The 10354-nt window shown below is 49.3% G+C and overlaps 1 non-coding gene across 1 annotated transcript; it reads right to left on the bottom strand.

Annotated features, from left to right (window-relative positions):
• Positions 1-247: 247 nt before the first annotated feature.
• On the bottom strand, positions 248-402 carry LOC131291796 (5.8S ribosomal RNA). Its single transcript, XR_009189552.1, has one exon. It is a non-coding gene; the product is annotated as a 5.8S ribosomal RNA (ribosomal RNA).
• Positions 403-10354: the final 9952 nt, after the last annotated feature.

The raw sequence follows: 10354 nt of genomic DNA on the forward strand, positions 1-10354 counted from the left end.
ATAAATAAGCTGAAGCTAGACATCAGTAAACACCACCACAGACACCACAAGCACGCCTTCTCCTCGTACTTCCGCCTCACGCGGGAACACGGACGCTCTAAATACTTCGAATTCCAATGCCAGTATATTGTAAACCACGGGTTCTTTAATGCTAGCGGGTCGTCGCGACCCTAGTTAACATCATGGTGCACGTCTCGTGACGGGTGTCACGGCGTAGTTAAATGTATGCGATACATTTCTCAAATATAAGCGCTCAGTCATCTGTACATCATGGTAGGTTCCCACGACGTGCAATATGCGTTCAACTTATCAATGTTCATGTGTCCTGCAGTTCACATTATGACGCGCAGTTAGCTGCGGTCTTCATCGATCCATGAGCCGAGTGATCCACTGCCGAGGGTGACTAACTTGCGTAAGCCGCCGCTGTGCGCGTATACCCGTTCCCCGTAGGGAGGAGCAAGCCGCCGCTTAGAGACGAAGCATAAAGTGTCCTCATTCCACATAGGGCAAGCTGGATGAATCCATTTTACCCAGGACGGCCGAAGCGGCGTGGACCAGGGGAGAACTGAACCTTATACTTCACACCACAGTAAGTCTACGTGTCCTCTTCCACATAGGGCAAGCTAGAACTAACTATCTTACCCAGGACTGCCGAAGCAGCGTGGACCAGGGGAGGAACACACTTTTCATGGAAACGTAAGGCATCCATGACTGCCATAACGTAAGCCGCCGCTGTGCGCGTATACCCGTTCCCCGTAGGGAGGAGCAAGCCGCCGCTTAGAGACGAAGCATAAAGTGTCCTCATTCCACATAGGGCAAGCTGGATGAATCCATTTTACCCAGGACGGCCGAAGCGGCGTGGACCAGGGGAGAACTGAACCTTATACTTCACACCACAGTAAGTCTACGTGTCCTCTTCCACATAGGGCAAGCTAGAACTAACTATCTTACCCAGGACTGCCGAAGCAGCGTGGACCAGGGGAGGAACACACTTTTCATGGAAACGTAAGGCATCCATGACTGCCATAACGTAAGCCGCCGCTGTGCGCGTATACCCGTTCCCCGTAGGGAGGAGCAAGCCGCCGCTTAGAGACGAAGCATAAAGTGTCCTCATTCCACATAGGGCAAGCTGGATGAATCCATTTTACCCAGGACGGCCGAAGCGGCGTGGACCAGGGGAGAACTGAACCTTATACTTCACACCACAGTAAGTCTACGTGTCCTCTTCCACATAGGGCAAGCTAGAACTAACTATCTTACCCAGGACTGCCGAAGCAGCGTGGACCAGGGGAGGAACACACTTTTCATGGAAACGTAAGGCATCCATGACTGCCATAACGTAAGCCGCCGCTGTGCGCGTATACCCGTTCCCCGTAGGGAGGAGCAAGCCGCCGCTTAGAGACGAAGCATAAAGTGTCCTCATTCCACATAGGGCAAGCTGGATGAATCCATTTTACCCAGGACGGCCGAAGCGGCGTGGACCAGGGGAGAACTGAACTTTATACTTCACACCACAGTAAGTCTACGTGTCCTCTTCCACATAGGGCAAGCTAGAACTAACTATCTTACCCAGGACTGCCGAAGCAGCGTGGACCAGGGGAGGAACACACTTTTCATAGAAACGTAAGGCATCCATGACTGCCATAGTGCGTAAGCCGCCGCTGTGCGCGTAAACCCGTTCCCCGTAGGGAGGAGTCAAGCCGCCGCTTAGAGACGAAGTATGAAGTGTCCTCTTCCACATAGGGCAAGCTAGAATGAACTATCTTACCCAGGACCGCCGAAGCAGCGTGGACCAGGGGAGAACTGAACTTTATACTTCACACCACAGTATTGAGTAATGTGCCCTCTTCCACATAGGGCAAGCTGGAATGTTCCATTTTACCCAGGACGGCCGAAGCGGCGTGGACCAGTGGAGGACTACACAATCATGAGGTTTGATATCGACTTGTGTGTTTCAATAGGATACCGATGGTATGGTTTGAACCGATTTGATTTAGCCATTCTGAAGTCATCACTTGGTTGAAGCGCTGAACTAGGGAGGCATCGTTTACATATATATTGGTTTTCGCATGCTCTACTAGGTTAATGTCATGAGGTTGGCTATCGAGCATGCCCAAGTGATGACTTGATTGTGTGCTTGCTTGAATTCTTCACATTTCATACCATCGGTTAGTTGTCGAATCATTCCTCGATCATAACCTTCGTTCTTGGTTCATGTATGCTCTCTTCCACATAGGGCAAGCTAGAATTAACTATCTTACCCAGGACCGCCGAAGCAGCGTGGACCAGGGGAGAACTATACTTTGTCTTGTATGCCCTCTTCCACATAGGGCAAGCTAGAACTAACTATCTTACCCAGGACCGCCGAAGCAGCGTGGACCAGTGGAGGACTATACTTTGTTCATAACACCACAGTATTGAGTAATGTGCCCTCTTCCACATAGGGCAAGCTAGAATGAACTATCTTACCCAGGACCGCCGGAGCAGTGTGGACCAGTGGAGGACTACACAATCATGAGGTTTGATATCGACTTGTGTGTTTCAATAGGGTACCGATGGTATGTTTTGAACCGATTTGATTTAGCCATTCTGAAGTCATCACTTGGTTGAAGCGCTGAACTAGGGAGGGGCATCGTTTACATATATATTGGTTTTCGCATGCTCTACTAGGTTAATGTCATAGGGTTGGCTATCGAGCATGCCCAAGTGATGACTTGATTGTGTGCTTGCTTGAATTCTTCACATTTCATACCATCGGTTAGTTGTCGAATCATTCCTCGATCATAACCTTCGTTCTTGGTTCATGTATGCTCTCTTCCACATAGGGCAAGCTAGAATTAACTATCTTACCCAGGACCGCCGAAGCAGCGTGGACCAGGGGAGAACTATACTTTGTCTTGTATGCCCTCTTCCACATAGGGCAAGCTAGAATTAACTATCTTACCCAGGACCGCCGAAGCAGCGTGGACCAGAGGAGGACTATACTTTGTTCATAACACCACAGTATTGAGTAATGTGCCCTCTTCCACATAGGGCAAGCTAGAATGAACTATCTTACCCAGGACCGCCGCAGCGGCGTGGACCAGTGGAGGACTACACAATTAAGAGGTTTGATATCGACTTGTGTGTTTCAATAGGGTACCGATGGTATGTTTTGAACCGATTTGATTTAGCCATTCTGAAGTCATCACTTGGTTGAAGCGCTGAACTAGGGAGGCATCGTTTACATTACTTGTATATATATTGGGTTTCGCATGCTCTACTAGGTTAATGTCATAGGGTTGGCTATCGAGCATGCCCAAGTGATGACTTGATTGTGTGCTTGCTTGAATTCTTCACATTTCATACCATCGGTTAGTTGTCGAATCATTCCTCGATCATAACCTTCGTTCTTGGTTCATGTATGCTCTCTTCCACATAGGGCAAGCTAGAATTAACTATCTTACCCAGGACCGCCGAAGCAGCGTGGACCAGGGGAGAACTATACTTTGTCTTGTATGCCCTCTTCCACATAGGGCAAGCTAGAATTAACTATCTTACCCAGGACTGCAAAGCAGCGTGGACCAGTGGAGGACTATACTTTGTTCATTACACCACAGTATTAAGTATGGTGTCCTCTTCCACCATAGGGCAAGCTAGAACTAACTATCTTACCCAGGACCGCCGAAGCAGTGTGGACCAGGGGAGGACTATACTTTATACTTCACACACTAGCCATACTGAAGTCATCACTTGGTTGAAGCGCTGAACTACGGCGGGGTAATCGTTTACAGGTTATAATCATATAGCTGCATGCTCATTAGTAGATAATGGAATATTGTATGGCAATATGAGCATGCCCAAGTGATGACTTTGTTTCAAGCTCAACAGGTAGGGTATTGAGTCCTCTTCCACATAGGGCAAGCTAGAATGAACTATCTTACCCAGGACCGCCGGAGCAGCGTGGACCAGTGGAGGACTATACCTTGTCCATTACACCACAGTATTAAGTATTGTGTCCTCTTCCACATAGGGCAAGCTAGAATTAACTATCTTACCCAGGACCGCCGAAGCAGCGTGGACCAGATGAGGACTATACTTTATACTTCACACCACAGTTTTGAGTACGCCTTGCATAAAGTATCTAGTTTGAACCACGAGGGCTCACAATGTAGAACCGCGAGGGCTCTAGTACCGATTCTCTCGGTACGGCTTGGTCCGTGTTCCTTTATGCTTGTACTCTAAGTATTAAGTATTGTGTCCTCTTCCACATAGGGCAAGCTAGAACTAACTATCTTACCCAGGACCGCCGAAGCAGTGTGGACTAGGGGAGGACTATACTTTATACTTCACACACTAGCCATACTGAAGTCATCACTTGGTGGGGGTGAACTACGGCGGTATCTATCGTTTTGGTTCGGTCTATATAGGGTCGCTTGCATGCTCATTCGAATATAATGTAATTGTGTATGGCAATATGAGCATGCCCAAGTGATGACTTTGTTTCAAGCTCAACAGGTAGGGTATTGAGTCCTCTTCCACATAGGGCAAGCTAGAATGAACTATCTTACCCAGGACCGCCGGAGCAGCGTGGACCAGTGGAGGACTCTATACTTTATACTTCACACCACAGTATTGAGTACTTCTTGCATAAAGCCCCTAATGAGAACCACGAGGGCTCTCTCAATGTAGAACCACAAGGGCTCTAGTACCGATTCTCTCGGTACGGCTTGGTCCGTGTTCCTTTATGCTTGTACTCTTAGAAAGTCTCAACCCGGAGGTCTTGACTTTGATTGTCATAGTTGGACTACGACGGGGCATCCGACCATTGCTGATCGAACACCCCTGATTCACCATCTTTCGGGTAGGCGGTACGCGTACCTCCGGACGCGGAAGTCTCAACCCGGAGGTCTTGACTTTGATTGTCATAGTTGGACTACGACGGGGCATCCGACCATTGCTGATCGAACACCCCTGATTCACCATCTTTCGGGTAGGCGGTACGCGTACCTCCGGACGCGGAAGTCTCAACCCGGAGGTCTTGACTTTGATTGTCATAGTTGGACTACGACGGGGTATCCGACTCATCGAATACCCCAGAAGCACACCATCTTTCGGGTAGGCGGTACGCGTACCTCCGGACGCGGAAGTCTCAACCCGGAGGTCTTGACTTTGATTGTCATAGTTGGACTACGACGGGGTATCCGACTCATCGAATACCCCAGAAGCACACCATCTTTCGGGTAGGCGGTACGCGTACCTCCGGACGCGGAAAGTCTCAACCCGGAGGTCTTGACTTTGGTTGTCATAGTTGGACTATGACGGGGCATCCGACCATTGCTGATCGAACACCCCTGTTACACCATCTTTCGGATAGGCGGTGCGCGACACCACCGACGCGGAAAGTCTCAACCCGGAGGTCTTGACTTTGTATTGTTGGATAGTCCTCTTCCACTATAGGGCAAGCTGGAAATATTCCATTTTACCCAGGACTGCCGAGGCAGCGTGGACCAGGGGAGAACTTCACGGAATCTTCAGGCATCCATGATTGCCATAGTGCGTAAGCCGCCGCTGTGCGCGTCAACTCGTTCCCCGTGAGGAGGAGTCTAGCCGCCGCTAAAAGACGAAGCATTAAGTGTCCTCATTCCACTATAGGGCAAGCTAGAATTAACTATCTTACCCAGGACCGCCGAAGCAGCGTGGACCAGGCGAGGACTATACTTTATACTTCACACCACAGTATTGAGTACGACTTGCATAAAGCCCCTAATGAGAACCACGAGGGCTCTCTCAATGTAGAACCACGAGGGCTCTAGTACCGATTCTCTCGGTACGGCTTGGTCCGTGTTCCTTTATGCTTGTACTCTTAGAAAGTCTCAACCCGGAGGTCTTGACTTTGATTGTCATAGTTGGACTACGACGGGGCATCCGACCATTGCTGATCGAACACCCCTGATTCACCATCTTTCGGGTAGGCGGTACGCGTACCTCCGGACGCGGAAGTCTCAACCCGGAGGTCTTGACTTTGATTGTCATAGTTGGACTACGACGGGGCATCCGACCATTGCTGATCGAACACCCCTGATTCACCATCTTTCGGGTAGGCGGTACGCGTACCTCCGGACGCGGAAGTCTCAACCCGGAGGTCTTGACTTTGATTGTCATAGTTGGACTACGACGGGGTATCCGACTCATCGAATACCCCAGAAGCACACCATCTTTCGGGTAGGCGGTACGCGTACCTCCGGACGCGGAAAGTCTCAACCCGGAGGTCTTGACTTTGGTTGTCATAGTTGGACTATGACGGGGCATCCGACCATTGCTGATCGAACACCCCTGTTACACCATCTTTCGGATAGGCGGTGCGCGACACCACCGACGCGGAAAGTCTCAACCCGGAGGTCTTGACTTTGTATTGTTGGATAGTCCTCTTCCACTATAGGGCAAGCTGGAAATATTCCATTTTACCCAGGACTGCCGAGGCAGCGTGGACCAGGGGAGAACTTCACGGAATCTTCAGGCATCCATGATTGCCATAGTGCGTAAGCCGCCGCTGTGTGCGTCAACTCGTTCCCCGTGAGGAGGAGTCTAGCCGCCGCTAAAAGACGAAGCATTAAGTGTCCTCATTCCACTATAGGGCAAGCTAGAATTAACTATCTTACCCAGGACCGCCGAAGCAGCGTGGACCAGGCGAGGACTATACTTTATACTTCACACCACAGTATTGAGTACGACTTGCATAAAGCCCTAATGAGAACACGAGGGCTCTCTCAATGTAGAACCACGAGGGCTCTAGTACCGATTCTCTCGGTACGGCTTGGTCCGTGTTCCTTTATGCTTGTACTCTTAGAAAGTCTCAACCCGGAGGTCTTGACTTTGATTGTCATAGTTGGACTACGACGGGGCATCCGACCATTGCTGATCGAACACCCCTGATTCACCATCTTTCGGGTAGGCGGTACGCGTACCTCCGGACGCGGAAGTCTCAACCCGGAGGTCTTGACTTTGATTGTCATAGTTGGACTACGACGGGGCATCCGACCATTGCTGATCGAACACCCCTGATTCACCATCTTTCGGGTAGGCGGTACGCGTACCTCCGGACGCGGAAGTCTCAACCCGGAGGTCTTGACTTTGATTGTCATAGTTGGACTACGACGGGGTATCCGACTCATCGAATAACCCCAGAAGCACACCATCTTTCGGGTAGGCGGTACGCGTACCTCCGGACGCGGAAAGTCTCAACCCGGAGGTCTTGACTTTGGTTGTCATAGTTGGACTATGACGGGGCATCCGACCATTGCTGATCGAACACCCCTGTTACACCATCTTTCGGATAGGCCGGTGCGCGACACCACCGACGCGGAGAAGTCTCAACCCGGAGGTCTTGACTTTGTATTGTTGGATAGTCCTCTTCCACTATAGGGCAAGCTGGAAATATTCCATTTTACCCAGGACTGCCGAGGCAGCGTGGACCAGGGGAGAACTTCACGGAATCTTCAGGCATCCATGATTGCCATAGTGCGTAAGCCGCCGCTGTGTGCGTCAACTCGTTCCCCCGTGAGGAGGAGTCTAGCCGCCGCTAAAAGACGAAGCATTAAGTGTCCTCATTCCACTATAGGGCAAGCTAGAATTAACTATCTTACCCAGGACCGCCGAAGCAGCGTGGACCAGGCGAGGACTACTTTATACTTCACACCACAGTATTGAGTACGACTTGCATAAAGCCCCTAATGAGAACCACGAGGGCTCTCTCAATGTAGAACCACGAGGGCTCTAGTACCGATTCTCTCGGTACGGCTTGGTCCGTGTTCCTTTATGCTTGTACTCGCGGAAAGTCTCAACCGGAGGTCTTGACTTTGATTGTCATAGTTGGACTACGACGGGGCATCCGACCATTGCTGATCGAACACCCCTGATTCACCATCTTTCGGATAGGAGGTGCGCCCACCTCCGACGCGGAAGTCTCAACCCGGAGGTTCGGACTTAGAGTTTTTCCCATTTAAAAGTTTTTCTCTTAGCCATACTGAAGTCATCACTTGGTGAACGATTGAACTAGGGCGGGTTAATCGTTTATAGGTATCATGTGGTTTGCATGCTCTCTTAGGTTAAGGTCATGTGGTTGGCTATCGAGCATAGCCCAAGTGATGACTTTGTTTCACGCTTGCTTGATTTCTTCATGATTCCCTGTTATATAGTGTAATCATTCGAGAACAGGGAATCTTTGGTTTTGCTCAACAGGTATTGGATGTCAACTTGGTATCTAGATCGCATTAAGTCTCAACCCTTAGGTTCGGACTTGTATAGTGACATCTTGTTTACGGTCTTGAGTCTCAACCCGCAGGTTCGGACTACTTAGTGTTTGATCGATATAATATGGCAACTTGTGCCTAAGTCTCAACCCGCAGGTTCGGACTTCTGTTTATTTGGCCAATGTATGTATAAGGCAACTTGTGCCTAAGTCTCAACCCGCAAGTTCGGACTTGTGTATTTGTTCGAAGTCATGTATAAGGCAACGTGTGCCTAAGTCTCAACCCGCAGGTTCGGACTTGTTAGTGTTTCGTCAACTTTCATATGGCAACTTGTGCCTAAGTCTCAACCCGCAGGTTCGGACTTGTGTGTTTGTTCGAAGTCATGTATAAGGCAACTTGTGCCTAAGTCTCAACCCGCAGGTTCGGACTTGTGTATTTGTTCAAAGTCATGTATAAGGCAACTTGTGCCTAAGTCTCAACCCGCAGGTTCGGACTTCTATAGTGTTTCGTCAATTATCATATGGCAACTTGTGCCGAAGTCTCAACCCGCAGGTTCGGACTTCTATAGTGTTTTCGTCAATTATCATATGGCAACTTGTGCCGAAGTCTCAACCCGCAGGTTCGGACTTCTGGAAGGATCACTTGGCCACTAATGATCCTTCGCAGGTTCACCTACGGAAACCTTGTTACGACTTTTACTTCCTCTAAATCATCAAGTTCGGTCAACTTCGATAAAGCAGACGCGGTTCACGAGGATCCAGCGAACGATCATCTCCAAAGACCTCACTAAATAATCCATCGGTAGTAGCGACGGGCGGTGTGTACAAAGGGCAGGGACGTATTCAACGCTGGCTGATGACCAGCACTTACTAGAAGTTCCGAGTTCATATGGACCATTGCAATCCATAATCCCTACTAAGTGAGTATTTGAGTGATTTCCCGTTCCTCTCGGAATAGGAGACACGCTGCTACCCACATTGTAGCACGCGTGTAGCCCAGAACATCTAAGGGCATCACGGACCTGTTATCGCTCGATCTCATTTTGCTAAACACAAATTGTCCTGCTAAGCAGCGTACCGTAAGTGCACTTGCGCACACGAACAGCGAAGGTGTCAGGTCATACTCCACCGAAAGGTCCTAACCCGTTCCAATCGGCATCGACGCATTAACGCTGACTGCGTTCTAGTTAGCATATGTGAGTCACGTTCGTTATCGGAATTAACCAGACAAATCAATCCACGAACTAAGAACGGCCATGCACCACTACCCTTAAATTTGAGAAAGAGCTATTAATCTGTCTCACCTCCATAAGTTCGGACCTGGTAAGTTTTCCCGTGTTGAGTCAAATTGAACCGCAAGCTCCATTTCATTGTGGTGCCCTTCCGTCAATTCCTTTAAAGTTTCAACTTTGCAACCATACTTCCCCCGGAACCTGACTTTGGTTTCCCGGAAGCTACTGAGAGCACCTGGTTGTAGCGTCTCCCAATTGCTAGTTGGCATCGTTTACGGTTAGAACTAGGGCGGTATCTAATCGCCTTCGATCCTCTAAACTTTCGTTCTTGATTAAAGAAAGCATCCTTGACAAATGCCTTCGCTTTAGTTAGTCTTACGACGGTCTACGAATTTCACCTCTCGCGCCGTAATACTAGTGTCCCCAACTACTTCTGTTAATCATTACCTCCGGTCTGAGTACAAAACCAATGAAAGATTAGACCAAGGTCGTATTCCATTATTCCATGCAAGATTATTCTAGGGCGTTTGGGCACCCTGCTTTAAGCACTCTAATTTGTTCAAGGTAAACGTGAGCGGTCGAGCTCTATGTTACACTTGCACCCGTTGAAGGGCACACCATGACACAGACTTGGTGCCCTACCACACCATTGAGTCGCAACCAGATTCCCGACTTGGCCCACCGACCACGGGTTGACCGGGTCGGCGGAGCGGACTGTGTTGGACAAGTATCAACTTCGAACGTTTTAACCGCAACAATTTTAATATACGCTAGTGGAGCTGGAATTACCGCGGCTGCTGGCACCAGACTTGCCCTCCACTTGATCCTCGTAGAAGGATTTATGCTCTACTCATTCCAATTATGAAACATCATTAAAGAGTTTCATATTGTT

The sequence above is a fragment of the Anopheles ziemanni genome, assembly GCF_943734765.1.
Source record: "Anopheles ziemanni chromosome X unlocalized genomic scaffold, idAnoZiCoDA_A2_x.2 X_unloc_15, whole genome shotgun sequence".
Classification (NCBI taxonomy): Eukaryota; Metazoa; Arthropoda; class Insecta; order Diptera; family Culicidae; genus Anopheles; species Anopheles ziemanni.